At 47.4% G+C, this 15,822-nt stretch overlaps 1 protein-coding gene across 4 annotated transcripts in view; it reads left to right on the top strand.

The window, feature by feature from the left end:
* The first annotated feature begins 2,516 nt into the window (after positions 1–2,516).
* TSPAN9 (tetraspanin 9) overlaps positions 2,517–15,822 on the top strand; it is a 1,448,163-nt gene continuing 1,434,857 nt past the window's right edge. For all 4 annotated transcript variants that reach the window (XM_069628285.1, XM_069628282.1, XM_069628286.1 and 1 more), the window contains exon 1: positions 2,517–2,867. The gene's annotated coding sequence lies outside the window, so the exon portion shown is untranslated. The remainder of the gene's footprint in view (positions 2,868–15,822) is intronic.

Raw genomic sequence — 15,822 nt, 5'->3', positions numbered from 1 at the left:
CAAAGGCTCCACGATACCCTGGGTATCTTGGAATGGGCATTGTCCTCTCTCATGCCCTGTCTCCTCTCTCATGTCCTGTCTCCTCTCTCATGCCCGGGCTTCTCTCTCATGCCCTGTCCCCTCTCTCATGCCCTTCCTCCTCCCTCATGCCCTGCCTCCACTCTCATGCCCTGCCTCCTCTTTTATGCCTTGTCTCCTCTCTTAAGCCCGGTCTTCTCTCTCATGCATTGTCCTCTCGCATGCCCTGCCTCCTATGCCTCCTCTCTCATGCCCAGTCTCATCTCTCATGCCCGGTCTTTTCCCTCATGCCCTGTCCTCTCTCACATGCCCTATCCTCTCTCATGTCCTGTCCTCTCTCTCATGCCCGGTCTCCTCTCTCATGTCATGTCCCCTTTCTCATACCCTGTCCTCTCTCATGTCCTGTCCCCTCTCCTATGCCCCGTCCTCTCTCCTATGCCCTGTCTCCTCTCTCATATCTCGTCCCCTCTCTCATGCCCTGTCTCCTCTCTCGTGTCCCGTCCCCTCTCATGCCGTCTCCTCTCTCATGCCATGTCCCCTCTATCATTTCCTGTCCCTTCCCTCATGCCCTGTCCTGTCTTAGTCTGTGTCTTCATTCTCATGCCCTGTCTCCCCTCTCTCCCCCTGTCCCCTCTCTCATGCCAGTCTCCTCTCTCATGCCTGGTCTTCTCTCTCATGTTCCGTCCCCTCTCTCATGCCCTGTCTCCTCTCTCATGTCTTGTCCCCTCTCTCATGCCCGGTCCTCTCTTAGTCCTTATCTCCTGTCTCATGCCCTGTCCTCTCTCATGTTGTCTCCCCTCTGCCCGTGTCTCCTCCAGTGCTTCTCTCCTCTCTGATCCACCCCTCCCTCCTCTCTTGGACACACCAGAGGCCTGGCCCTGCCTCACACTGAGTAATGCAGCCTGACTTAGTGCAGCCTCCGGGTGGTGGGGGGGCTTGGCTCCAACACATCCAGGTGACGCAGGCCTTCCTTGGCCTGCCTCACGGCGCGCCCCACGGCTTCCCAGAGTTGCGCAAGTCCCACATATAGTCTGGGTGGCAGGTGGGGGGGCGCCGCCTGGCATACCTGCCAGAACAAGCGCTTCCTCCTCTTCTTGCTGATAGATTTTTATCCATCAGCTGTGATTTTTGGATACTGAGTCTTGAGCCTCATTACTCCATCTTCTCGAGTTGAGTATGTAGTCGTGGGTTTGTATTCTTCTTGGTCTGTGTGGTCTTGTCACAGTAGGGCTGGTTTCACAGAGTCTTCGCAGTGATGGGCCATGGGTAGCGGCCGAAGGGGTTTGCATTGGTGGCAGTGAGTCTTCTGATCAGAGGGTTTGGGTTCTGATCCAGTCCTTGGCAGAAGTTCTTACTCAGATTTGCTAGATATTCTTCCAACATCTCGATGTCCAGGTCTCTGTGAAGGAAGCCGCCAGGTTACTGCTATTTATACTGAATTCCCTCACAGGCAGCTAATGAGGAGTAATTATCCCCCAGCTGCAGGGCGCCCACCTCTTGGGCACGGGAGAGAAGGCGCTATAATTCTGGGGGAGTGACACATGCCAGCCCAACACACATTGGGGTAGGTGCAGCTTACATGTGCGGTGCCATTAGCACATGTATGCCAATAGCATGGCTGGACACTGGGACAGCACGGCTGCATTCCAAGCAGTTTCTTTGCATGGGGTTGCCAACTGGGGGTCTTCACTCCAGCAGTTTGTGGGAGGGGTAGGTGGGGAGCATTCTCGCCTTGCTGTCTCTGAGCACAGAAACTGGAAAGCAAACGGCGAGCAAAGACAAACTTAACATCCTGGGCCTCCCTCACAGACGTGCCGGGCAAGAGATGGGACATGCCAAAGGCTGCACTGGCAGATTTCACCCCCTACCAGGCCCCTCCCTACCCGCACCCTAAAGGGGGAGCGGGGAGAAATCCTTGTGTCGAGTGAGTGCACCCCAAACACTGCAGATCAGCCCACGGGGGTCCTGCACCCCCGCCTCAGCGAGATGAAAGGTTGAGTCGCTGCAGTGGCGATTTCCGCCTGACCTGCGCGCCAGTGTAACGTCATTTTTGCTCTCATCAAGTTCCAGACACTTCATCCCCCCGGGACCCCAGAAATACAGGCACACCATATTCTCGGTGTCAACAAAATCCTTTCTTTTAAGTAATGACTGAGTATGCGCATGCATGCTCGGTCAGCAAGATAGGATTTTTGACATATCGCAAAAAGTGACGTTACACCGGACGTCGCTTTCATCACCTTCGTGGGAACGCTGTAACGTAAGGCAGCGTTTGCATTTTACAGTGCAGCTGCAGCACCCTGCGCTGCTCTCTCAATATGCGCCTAGCAGGATGTGTTCTATGTATAAAAGCTGCGTGAAGCGTGGCGTTCGATGATGTGATGTCCGTCGGCGGGCTGTCTTGTATGGTTGAACGCTTGCTTGGCTGGGAATCATAAGAATGTGTCCCCTCCTCCCGGAGCGAGTGGTGGGGGCGGGCACGGCCGCAGCCTTCTCTCAGCGGCTCCAGAGCAGCCTGTTGCATTCTCTCCCTGACTGCTCTTCCCCCATCCCCCATTTCCTCTGCCAGCCGCTGGAACTGCACTACCTAATTACCATCCAAGCAGGAAGAGCTAGACACATACCTCCCCCTTCTCTCGCTTTTCGTCATTTTCAGTGGACAAATAGTTTCAGAGTAAACCTTGAGTCACTAGGGGGAGAAAAAAATCACCCCCACCCCCTTTGCAGTTTTTCCAGGGACTTTTCTTTCTTCAGCAGCCCTGCCTCGGGGGATTTTGGGAGCGTTACACCGTCGCCGTTGCGTATTCCGCTGCCTCCCTCCCGGTTCCTTCACGTGGGGACCTTCCGAGGTGAGTTGTAGTGTTGTTTTACTTTACTTTTGCTTTCTCCAGAGCACTCTTTTCAACACAACCCAATGCAGGTTGCATATGTGGGAGGGCCGAGATTTCAAAACAATAGTCGACCTCGGGAACAGTGTATATCGCCGCCTTTATGAAAACGGCTCCTTTGTATGCCTGAGGTATGTCGCCACTTCAGTTTACTTTGCTGCCGTCTGTGGCTTTTCGCCTCCAGCAGGTCTTCTAAAGAGTGACAGCAGGGGGCGCGCGTTGGGGTTCCTTTCATCCACAGGCAGGGAATCTATTGCTGTTACTTGTCTCATCTGTTGTGCGACGTCGTTTGTACTAAAGCAAAGAATTGCACCGATTTGATGGCTGATCCTTTCACTTTGCATGCCTGCTCTTCTGCATGTAATTGTCATTTGGCATGTTGATGTGCAGAATGGCAAATGTTCGTTACATTCTGTGCACGTTAACGGTGTTCGAAATTAATAGGAGCTATTTAGCTGCTGGTTACAGTCAAGGAGAGCCTGATTACCTTGAAACCAAGAGCTACCAGGAGCTACTTCTGACTCCCCAGGCGAGTGGTGCCATACAAACATAGCTCTGTAGGTTTGGGTATGTGTATAAAAGATAATGAATGACACACTTAAGAGTCATTTAGAGCATATTGGATAATATATAAATAGACAAAAGGTTAGAGTTTGCATCTTGTGCAAAAATTACATTTGCTGTGCACCGCTACTTTAGGGTGAACAGAATTAAAAAGTAAAAAAACTGGGGCAGGGCAACTAACATAAAAGTAGGACTAACTCTTGAAAGTGGTTGTCAAGGCACTACACTTCAGTAGCTGTTGGAGGAGAATGGGGTTTAGGTGTTAGTGTTCACATATATGCATATTATAATTCATTTATTACAAACAAACACTATTTTAAGTTGTAAAATGCGGCATTTCTTCTATGTGAGATTGTGCATTCATGCCTGTCAGCTATGAAGACCTACTACCAAAAACCGGGAACATTGCAGTTTCCAATGAAAACATAATCCCGAAAAAGCGGGACAGAGCAGCAAAAAACATGACATCTGCTCACCCCCCATGCTGCTGGTTGCCCCGGCGTTGCTCCTGCCTAACGGATGATGCCTGATTACCAGGAGCTGCATTTTGCTCCTAGTCATCAAATCCTAATTTCGACGCCTGGCGTGTATGCTACATGCGGAGGGGAGGGGTGCCTTCTCCGTTCTTATTCTGTATTACCCTAATTGCGAGAGTTAATAGCCATTTCCCGTTGCTATAACACTGCATTGTGAAATGAGGGCGGTGCAGCGAGGCAGTGATTTATCGCAGCACCAAAATATGCAGGGACAATGGGCCTCATTACGAGTTTGGCAGTGTAGGAGAAAGGTGGCGGTAATTCCGTTACTGCCACTTTTTCCTGCACCGACAAACTACAAGTTTGGTGGTGGGGTTGCCGGAATGACCGGCAGGTCTCAGCTGCCGGTCATTCCGGCATCCAACCACCAACAAAAAATGCTTGTATTGCTGGCACCGGTATTACTGGTGCTGTTAATATCGGGAATACCCCAATTCCCACTGTTGCCGGCACTTGGAATATGCCGGTAATGCTGGCATTCCAAATGCTGGTAATGGTATTACTGTTTGCCAGTATCCTATGGGATTTACCGGTAGGATACCGGCAAACCCATAATGAGGCCCAATGACTTCCATGTAATATATGGGATAAAGTACCCCCGATGTACATTTTATGGGTAATACAAGTCACTGAGGAGTTCCGTGACCAAATAGAGGAACGACACCGAAGGCCGAGTTTCTTTATAAGGTCATGGAACTCAAAGTTGACTTGCAAATATCTTTTTATATACAGTAGAGGGTTTTTTTATTCCTTATAATACATGGTCACACACTTCTACTTTACTACCTGGCTTTTTGCTTAATCTAATGTAAGAGATTTTACATTTTGTGTACCATATAATTAATGTAGAATGTGTTTCAATTTGTAAAAAAGCTAACGTGCAGCTTAGTTTGTTTCAGATAAATAGTTGGAGCGGGTTAATGATATGACATGACTCGGAAGAATTGTTTTCATTTTGTGAGTTTAAAATCAGTAAAAACATGCTGATTCTTGCTCCCATGTGTTCAACGCCAGAAGTGCAGGAATTGAACAATTGCCAGAAACAGTTCCTGGTCAATAACAACTCTCTGTAAAGTGTCACCTAAAACTATTTTACAAAGCTAGACATTTGCAAAGGTTGTAGCGGCTCTAAGTGGTGCATTGGCAGCTGGAATTCTGCTCTGTGTTGTCTGATGAAACCTTCATTACCGTGACATCATAACTGAAGTGTAATAACTAATTCCAGAGCCTTTGTGATGTCAATTTCTTATTACAGGACAGTTGTGATGTCACAACCAGCCTTTAATGAGAACATTATTTCCAGGCTTTTAGACAGATGTTGCAGGCTGACATGTATTATAGTATTATCACGCGCATCCGTTTTTACATATTTTTTTTTCATATGGTTTTTTTTCCTCCCCTCATCTCCCCCCCCCTCTCCCCCCCGCCTAGCACTATCTGAAACGTTGTCAGGTCTAGTATGACAGTCGCTTGTTTTGTTCCTCCCCTACCTTTCCGCACCCCTCTACCTCACCTCTTGTTTTTCTCCGGCTCTACCAGAAATGTCGTTAGGCCTAGTACAGTAGTCGCCTGTCTGTTTCCAGTTCCTTCCCACTCTCCCCCCTCCCTGCCTTATCTATGTCTTAGCTCTTGCACCATCTGAAATGTCGCCAGACCGAGTATGATAGTCGCTTGTTTTGTTCCTCCCCTACCTTTCCGCACCCTTCTACCTCACCTGTTGTTTTCCTCCAGCTCTACTAGAAATGTTGTCAGGCCTAGGCCTAGTATGGTAGTCGCCTGTCAGTTCCCATTTCCTTCCCACTCTGCCCCTCCCTTCCTTCCGAGTATGATAGTTAATTTCACATCCTTACTGTTCATGGCCTGTAAGAATGCCATTGTATTTTCCCTTGTTCCCTCCCTTGCCTTGAAGCGCTTTGAAACATATCGTGTATAGGCGCTATATAAATAAGCTATCATATCAGATTAACACGCATGTTGTATGAACCCTAAATGGTGAACGAGTACACTTAATGGTGCCGGCGTTGTTGCCAGTGGTGGCATGCTTCTAGGCCTCAGGGTGTGCAGGGGATTTAATCTTATTTCCTGGCGGCTTCTAAGAAAGTGATCCTTTTTCCTAAAATGTTATTTAAAGCACTAGTTGAAACTTTTCACATGTTGATATTTAAACGGATCTCTCTCTCCGGATCTGTAATCAGACTAAGTCGCTTATATCAGAGAGTGACCTTGAGGCACCCCAATTTCTCTGCCATTAGCCCTGTTATTTTGACATTTCCGGACATGTAATGAGGTTGCTTCCCGCTATGAACTCTGCTTAGGGCTGGGCGGGCCTTTAATGGTTTGCGTGTGCGGGATGTCCTTAGACTTTAAGGGGCTTTCCATATGGGTTGGTTGGAAGAGATTATGCGGGGACAGTTACGGATCCTAGCTTTTAGAATGGCGCGGCGGGCCCATGCGTTTGGGGTTGCCAAGGCAGCACATGGGGCAGCAAGATCCATCGCCACACGGCATGGCACAGACATTGGTGTTTTAAAAAGGCGGGATTGCAAGACCCGCAGCATCTTGGCTCAGCCAGCGGGGGGGGTCCTGCCACACACACACACACACACACCCATTGGATGGAATGTTGCCAACTGCCGCCGTAATTCTCAACGCAGACAGAAGCGGGGCGATGGATGCGGCGTCCTCGCATTTCAGCAAAGCCTTTGAGATTCGCAGATGCAAGCTGCCTCCTACCGATCTAAGAACTCTCCGTGTGGACCCCAGGGTGGGGATGCGTCATCATAGCACGTGGTATAAAGCGCCAGGCCTTGCGTCTGAGGAGACGATGGGAATGTCTGTTCATAGGCATTGCGCTTTGTTTTCATAAGGCAGTTTAACTTGAAGAAACCTCTAAGAGAATTCCAACTTGGCAGTGCTATATTTTCCTGGCGTTGGCCCCTTTTTTGCTTCACCCCCCAACAACCATACTGGCGTTTATGAGCTCTGTTTAACTGGCCATTCGGGACGTTTTATTTTCACACATTTAATATTGTAAAACATATATATATATGTATATATATATATATATGTTTTTTTTTATTTGAGTGAATGACAGTAGATGGTCATTTTAATGTGTAAAAATAAATAAATAAATAAATAATAAAAAAAAAGTATATATTTTAAGTATGATCGCCAGACTTGCATACATGACTGCATTATACATTTCCTTCGGTAGACACTTTGTCGGGCCGAGTTTTAACTTTGTAGTCTGTGAATTGCAATTAAGGTCTATAATGGGGAAATCTAGGACTACAAGTCCCACAATGCAAACTTAAAACCTAGAGAGGACTGCTGTTCCCGAATGGGATGGACAGGGTTGGCATGCATGCACGTGTAAAAAAAATAAAAATAAAAAAAAGATCCTGAATAAATCCAAGACCACCATACAGTATGGTGGGGGAGGGGGAGAATACTTTGCATTGCAGAGAAATGGGTTCATGAAAGATTTAAATGGTTTGTAATTGGGGTGTGACTCAAAGACCATTTTTGTAAATTTAGACATCGGGAGGGAGGGAGGAAGGAAAATAGTTGTGATTTAGAAAATATGCCTAAGAGGTGCTTTCTTGCTTTCAATGCATCCAAGTGAAAAACCATGTGCTAAGGATAGAATAGTCCCAAAAGCAGTAGAAGCTGCACCCATGCCCCCTTCCCATCAGAAGATGCGAGTCCAGACCTGGTTTTAACTCTGCAACCTGGGACTTGTAGTCCTGGTTTATAATGGGGGAAATCAAGCGCTAAATGGCAGAATACAAAGTTAAAACCAGGACTGGACTAGGATCTTCCGAAAGGAGTGGAGCCTTTCAGCACATAGGGTAGATGTGAGATGGGGTATGGAGTGAAACGGAATATCAGCTCAAGGATTGGAATGAAGATTGATGCCCAGGAGTAACAGCTCCTGGGATTCGAGCATCACCTGTGGGCAGGAACTACCTCTGGCGAACCCGCAGTTATTACTTTGCATGCCACAAATATAACTTACAAACCAGATGCACAATATAACCTTTTGCCCATTCCATGTGACCCATTATGCTTGATGTGTCTTCATGCTGATCCTAACACACGCATCCCTAAAGACAGAGTTAATGTCACATATGTGTGTTTGTATACACCTAGTACGTGTTGGTGTCAAGCTAACCAGCTCCTTTCCAGGCGACAATACGCTGGTAAAATAGCTCAGCGGGTCGAGCTCTCACTGCTGTGATCTGTTATCTGCAGGTCGAAGGTTCAAATCCTACAGAGGCTAACTCAGCCATTCATCCTTCCGAGGGCGGTAAATGAGTACCAACATTAGTTAGGTGATAATTGTATATAAATATGTTCAATGTACAGCGCATTGGTGAAAGCGCTATATAAATAACAAATGGTTATCATTACAAGGAGCTAAATGGCTCCCGACAATTTTTATCCCTGTGGGTTCCAGATAGCTGCTCTAAAGGATAAGGAGGTGGAAGTGGTGAGCACTATTAATTTTGGCGTGTATATCGAGAAAACTGTACCAGACAAGAGAGGCAGTGTTTCTTTTATTATTGCTAGCCTGGCCTCAGAGGCGGTGTTACTGTCATTATTGCTAGCCTGGCCTCAGAGGCGGTGTTACTGTCATTATTGCTAGCCTGGCCTCATTGCTAGCATGGCCTCGGAGGCAGTGTTACTGTTATTATTGCTAGCCTGGCCTCAGAGGCGGTGTTACTGTCATTATTGCTAGCCTGGCCTCAGAGGCGGTGTTACTGTTATTATTGCTAGCCTGGCCTCAGAGGCGGTGTTACTGTCATTATTGCTAGCCTGGCCTCAGAGGCGGTGTTACTGTCATTATTGCTATCCTGGCCTCATTGCTAGCATGGTCTCAGAGGCGGTGTTACTGTTATTATTGCTAGCCTGGCCTCAGAAGCGGTGTTACTGTCATTGCTGCCTGGCCTCAGAGGCGGTGTTACTGTCATTATTGCTAGCCTGGCCTCATTGCTAGCCTGGTCTCAGAGGCGGTGTTACTGTCATTATTGCTAGCCTGGCCTCAGAGGCGGTGTTACTGTCATTATTGCTAGCCTGGCCTCATTGCTAGCCTGGCCTCAGAGGCGGTGTTACTGTTATTATTGCTAGCCTGGCCTCACTTTGGCTGTTATCTTCAGTGTTAACAGCCAAGTCTCTAGAAGTCCAAAGACAGATTAGAGACATGCCAAAGATGGCTAGCAAAAACATGCATGTCTTACAGAGCAGTGCCTATCAGTAGCGGTCCAATCATTGTAGATTGGGCATTTCATCGTGCCCAATCCAATCCTTTCAAGGATGTTTCTAGTACCATGAATGCACTGTACTAGAATTAGCCATCACTTGGCTGTTTGATGGACTCGAGAGGAGTCCTTAAAGTGTGGGATAACCCGGTAGTGCTCATCTGCCAGACGGAAGTGCCCATACCAAGAGTTGGCCGCGGAAAAGTGGCTGCAGGAACAACAAAGGGGAATTGGAGAATGAGGAGAAGGGGCAGTTCCAAGAGTCATGCACTCTTGGCCATTTGATCGGGGATGAGACTGAGCGCCCGGTGGTAGGTATTGATAAAGTATGGTGCTTTAATTGGGAGCAGGATATCACATTTTTTTTTTAAATTCTTTATTTACATTTTAGCAAACAAGAAAACAACAATTTGGAAATAATAACGCCATAGTACATACGAAGAACAGCAATATATACAACATATGCATAGAAAAGGAGAAGAAATAAAAAACCCAACCTCTCACTTACTACATATCTAAGAAAATACCCCAAACTTTAGCATGCAGATGTAATTTCACCATTCTTCGGCACATTCCCTTCTCAATAGCCGCTAAAAGAAATCGAGTGATTGGATAGATGAAAGGATATCAAATTATTATAATATGTACCCATCCAAGCAAAATATACCCGAGCACCGTATTCAGGCGGTTGTTCAGCACTCTGAGGCAAAACCTCCTCTGTGGCATCACACAGAAGGATACAATCTGTGTGCCCAGCGATAGTGTAGTAGATTTGCTTGGGACATTTGTATATGCTCTCAGAGGTACGAAGTAGGCACTCTTACAGTGCAAATCTACCAAGTATGGGATATTGGCACAGCTGCCAAATGCATTGCTTGGGTAGTGCAGCGGGTACAAGAAGCAACAATAACCCATATGTGTTATGCTTTACCTATCGTCAAAGGCTGCAGACCGGCAATATGGCGTTAAGCACCCGTTCCAAGGGCGAGAGCGGGTGGTAAGGGACCAGTGGCACGAGGTAAAGGCCTGAGCAAAGAGAGGGCGTTTAACGAGAGCCCTTGGTCGTTGGCACCCATTTCCTTCCAGTATCCCATTCACGGAAACGCCTAGTGGCATCCCGTTCACAGAACTAAATGACTATTTAAAGATGGCTGCCATGGGGAAAGGGAAGGCGTGGCTCCATATGGAGTCCCTCTTCCTTTTTCATGGTGGCCTCACGCATAAGGAAAGGGGAAGAAGGAAGCAGCCGCGGTGGTGGCTGCGAGTGCTGCAGCCGAGAAAGTGCTGGTGTTCTCAGATGCATTGAGTGGGTTACAGGCGATTGTGGCAGGGGATGGTGATAGGAAGGATGTGATTTTGGACATTAGGATGAAGATTGATCGGTGTGAGCGCGGAGGTATGGATTTGGAGTTTGCGTGGGTTCCCATTCACAGTGGCATTTTGGGAAATGAGTTGGTGGATCTGGCGGCGGGTGAGGGTATGAGGAGGGGAGCGATTGATGTGAGGTTGCCTTTGAGTGTGGATGAGGTGAAAGCTGTGGTGGTGAGACGGGTCCTGGATGAGTGGCAGGAGAGGTTGGTGAGTGGGGTGAAGGGCAGGTGGATGTTCGGTGTTCGTGGAAAAGTGTCGGTGAAGGTGGATGCAGGGTGTTCAGAATGGAGGAGGGGGGGAGGAGGTGATGCTGAATCGGTTGAGGATCGGTCATGTGGGGCTGAATGACTGTCTATTTCGAATAGGGAAGCGTGAATCAAGGGACTGTGCGGTGTGTGGGGTGCCTGAAACGGTGTGACATTTTTTGATTAGGTGTGAGAGACATGTTGCAGAGAGAGAATTGATGAGGGTTCGGTTGACTGTGTTGGGTGTGGCTGAGCTGAGTGGGAGGACTTTGCTGGGAGGTGATGGGGAGAGAGGCAGGAGGAGGAGTAGTGTGATGTTGGATTTTGTGAGGCAGACGGGGAGGTGGGAGGAGTTGTGAGCTTGGATGGAGTCAAGTGGTGATCGGTGGGAGCGGTGCACATCATCCTATAGGATGGGGAAGTGCCTGCGTGGGTCCGCCTACGCATTCAATAATTAAGAAGAAGAAGAAGAAGAGTGCTGCAGCCACAATAGGGTAAGTGCTGAGGGGGGTTTATTTTAAAAGGGGTCTGGCTGTGGGGAAGATATCAGGCGGGGTAAGCAGCTATCGGATGGCCTGAAACGCGGCCTAACATTGGGAGATTCAGCCCACGTTTTCTGCCTTCTGTTTGACTGGCTCCCCGCCAAGGGTTCTAATTGAGCTTTATAAAGAAGCGAGGACTTATTTGTCCATCATCCAGAATCAATACAGTCCTCCTGCAGCAGCACTTTGATCAAATATTGCTTGTGCCTTCTTCCAGGGGGCTGATGACAGGCCAACTAAAAGACACCCAAGACATAAGGCGCATGCGGCTGTGTGGCACCTGGCCTGCTGGTTTCTTTGTCAGTTTGAGGAACACATGTTGGGCACAGGAATGTAACCTTTTCTTGTTTTGGAGTCTAATTATTTTGGAGTTTCTCTCTGCAGTGTTTACCTTTTTATTAATGACCTATCACATGAGCACTGGGTTAAGGCAGCAGTCGGATGCGCCAGACGGATTCTGCAGGGACATTTCTACAGGAGCCTGTACCGCGATAACCGGAGTTGCCTCAAGCAAGCTGGTCAGCCTTGCAATCAGCACAGAGAGAGGCGTATGGCTGCCAGAAAATGGCAACCTGAGTGCATGATTGACAATGCCTCACCTGGACTATTTTCTCTAAGAGTAGGAGGCAACGTGCTTGAAATGGAACTCTGCTGCTTGACCTGTGGTTTGAGCTCCTTACTTACTCGAGGACTAACCTCTAACTGCCCCGATATTCTTGAACTTTAATTAAAAATATATCATGGTGGCACGGATATGCAGCAACATTTAGAGATGTATAGTGATGCACCTGTGCTCGGATGCAATTATTGCGACTTGCGCGTTCATAGTTCCTATTCTTTCTTTAAATAGGAATGGCATTGCACTTACCTGGGTGCGCTGAAACAAATCTATTGTGGCCCAAAAAGTTTAGCCACACTTATTGTTCACCATTTTCAAGTGTCGCCTGATGTAGGAATTGAAACGACACAATTTTATGATCTACAAGAAGCATGCTCTGGTCCACCTAAATATAGGTGAAAAACCAGCAGCGGCAGTCCTTCTTTTGTGTTTACTCGCCTGATCTCGCTGATGACTGAGCCCTGCTGAACGGCCCTGATGCCAGAATAAGTTCCCCTGGCGCCAGAATAAGTTCCCCTGGCTAGTGGTGCGTTTTCAGTTCGTCTTTTAATTACACCGTCCTTTGAGGGGTTTTGGGGGGTTGTCTAGCCCCATGTTTTCTTTAATTTTATTTAAAAAGAGAAACAAAACCGTGAATCATTCCTCCCGAACTTGGGAAACGTTTGGTGGATGCACCAAGCTCCAAATAACCTCAAAATCGAAGTGATTTGTGGTACAGCTGATAGGTTATTTATAGAACCTGTGTTTCTCGTGTCTTCTTGCTTTCAAGGCGAGCACGTTGCCACTGAGCCATCCTCCCTAGACAATGCACAAGCCAATTTGGTAAGGGGCCTAACATGGCCACAGAGTGCCTCCTTAGCACTGAACCTTAACTAGATTGTTAAAAGTCCAAAATTCTGTGTCCAAAATTCCGAAATTCTGTGTCCCAGTAGCCCCGAAATTGAAAGGCTAGACTAATGAGCTTTTGGTTTAATAACTGAAAATCTGCCATCTGAATAATGTCATTTTACTTTTGCCCATGTACGATGTCCTCTGGAACTCCAAAATATGTGGCTCTTGGTTGACCCACAGGCTCATCCTCTGCTTGGAGTTGTATCCCAAGGATTGTGCCGTACCACAGAGCTCTGAGGTGACCAAAAGACAGGACCTAATGTATAAAAAATATAAAAAAAATAAATGATGCCAGTGTTTCTGGGGTAGGACCGCGGCTTCCTCAGAAAACATGCGACTAGAGATGCAAGGATGCATATCTTTTCTAGCATGGAAAACGTGGAGGACAATGTAGAAGATACAGGGTGACGCGTGGAGCCCTGCAGATCAGTAGTAGAAAATTACACCGCTATTCAAATACCTCATCAGGCTACGCGTATTCGCGGAACTAAGCATGTCGTTCCTGCGGTGGTGCTTCTCTAGCATAGCGGCAAGGATGTATTGTGTTGAGAGGGGACAAGACCAGTAGACGGACGTACATGAGCTGAGGAACGGTTGTTAAATGCATGGATTTTCTTTTCCAGTTTGGGGTCAACATTGGCATCGGCGGTCTTCAAGGCAAATAATGTGGTGCATGAACAAAAAACGAGCTGGAGACTGAATCTTATTGCACTGCATAGGGCAGGATAATTGACCGACTGGATTATCCTTCTCTGCCATCAATCGACCGCTCGCTTTAGCTAGACGTAGCTATGTGTGGGTGTGGATATGTAAATGAAGGGTCACAGACAGATAAAGATGCACTGCATAGCACTCATTCTGGCACCAGATTTGGAAATGAATGACCCGCAGTGCAGACCAGCCTGGTGGTCTAATGCCCTGCCGCTGGAGTTGTACCACATAAGGTGCAGGGCCAAAGGTTTGGAGAATGAAAGGTGAGAACACATTCCCAAACCCCAATTATTCGACCTGCGCACTCGGCGGTTCACCATATTGATGCACTGTAGTCATTTTCATGAAAGGTGGTCTTTACGTTGTGTATTGGTTTCATTCGTTGCTTTTCTGAGTTCTCTCATGTGTAAATGTGCTGTTGTCCACTTCTCAGTAGTTCTATTTGAGCATTCTTCGCTCATTAGCCATGATAAGTGTCCAGATTCATGAAATGCATCCCTTCGCTTATTGATCTTCTATTTGTGCATGCGCTGTTACCTGAATGGCCGAAATGTGTTTCACTCCCTTAGGGCTGCTTTTTCAGGGTCAAATAAAGCGTTCGATCGCTCGTTCTGTGCAATTGTTCGTGCATTAATCTCTCGGATTTGACTTGAATACTTCTTTACATGTTGCTCCTAATTTGTAAATGGCCATTCTGACAGCTGTGGTAGCCTGCATCATTTCCAGCAGGGTAGGCTGGGAGGTCCACAGAGGCTTGAACGCAAGACCTAGAGTTGCATAGCTTCTAATCTCCCATTATACCCGTCCGCTCTTGCAATGAACTGGCCAGGGCCTATTGGAGATTTGCTAGCCACGCTAGTAGTTGGGAATGGAAGGTGACTTCGAGGATGGATGGTTGAACAGTCTAGAAGCAGAGTTTTCGAGCACCAACTTGTGGCATTAGCGGGGATTGTCACAGAAGGGCCGGGCCGGAGGAACCCCCCCCCGGAAGAGGGAATTCCAGTGGCCCATTTGCAGTGGTGTGTAGGCATTAACGAATGATTCTAGGTTTTAGTGCACACCAGGCAGAGGTGACTCATTGGGCCAGGAATCACAGTACCCACTCCATTGATGATCAAAGTGGCTTGACCTGCAGTTAAAAAGCATAGAGAATGAGCAAAAGATTCATTTTGTGCATCATTAGAAAAAGACATAGGTCTCATTACGACCCCGGCGGTAGAGTGATAATGGTGCCGGAAATGCTGCCGGCGCCGTTATCACTCACCCACCACATTACGAGTTCTGCTTGCGGGGCCGCTCTGCACGCCTGGTCAAACCAGACGTGCAGAGCGACACCCGCTAGCAGATCAGGATGGTAGCAACGGTCCCGTTCATATGGGGCTCAAATGGGAATGGGGACGTACCGGTTGTGGGTCCCGTGAATGGGATTTACCGGATCCGCAAAGGTCGTAATGGCCTCGTAATTCCCATTTTTCGGGACCCGGACCCGAGTTTGTGGGGAGCTATGCCGGTAAAAACGGCATGGCTACCTCCAAACTCATAATGAGGCCCTTTGAAGTAACCACTCAGGGCGCTGTGCAGAGTCGAAAAGCCGAAGGTTTATGGCTGTACGGTTTAGAATTAAGTATAACGACTGGCATTGTTCTGTCCAAGCCCTGTGACCATTTTTTTTTCTTTCTTCAGCCTGTCGTGTCCTAACAGAGGGTGATAGACCATATGAAATTCAGTCTCGGAAACATCCTTTCTGTACCGGACCACTCGCAGGCCCGACAGTCTTGATTGATCGGTGCTACTCGGCAAGAATGACACTTGACTGGGTGAATTATTCTGGCTCAACTGTTTTATCTGGTTAAAGCTTGGCCAGTTCAGCTGCATTGGTTAAGGTATGGCAGGGCTTTGAACTCAAACTCTCGAGACAGAGTTAATAATGTTCCTATTTTGGGTAACTAGGTACGTTCTGACCATCACTAAGTCTCGTTTATGGTTAGATGTTTGCTATCCATAATATAAATTGGATTAGAGAAACGGTGGAGTAAATGACTCCATTATATATATATATATACCCTTGGTTAGATATTTTGTATTGTAAAGGTTTTTTTTGTGGTATTATGGATTTGTTACTCCTTTTCAATAAGCATTTTAATTGAAAAGTAAGTATATGATATCTAATTATTTA

This window comes from Ambystoma mexicanum, chromosome 12 (assembly GCF_040938575.1).
Source record: "Ambystoma mexicanum isolate Mex_15411 chromosome 12, UKY_AmexF1_1, whole genome shotgun sequence".
In the NCBI taxonomy this organism is placed as follows: Eukaryota; Metazoa; Chordata; class Amphibia; order Caudata; family Ambystomatidae; genus Ambystoma; species Ambystoma mexicanum.
Note: the sequence above shows the minus strand (reverse complement) of the source record. Positions and strands in the feature narration are given on the sequence as shown.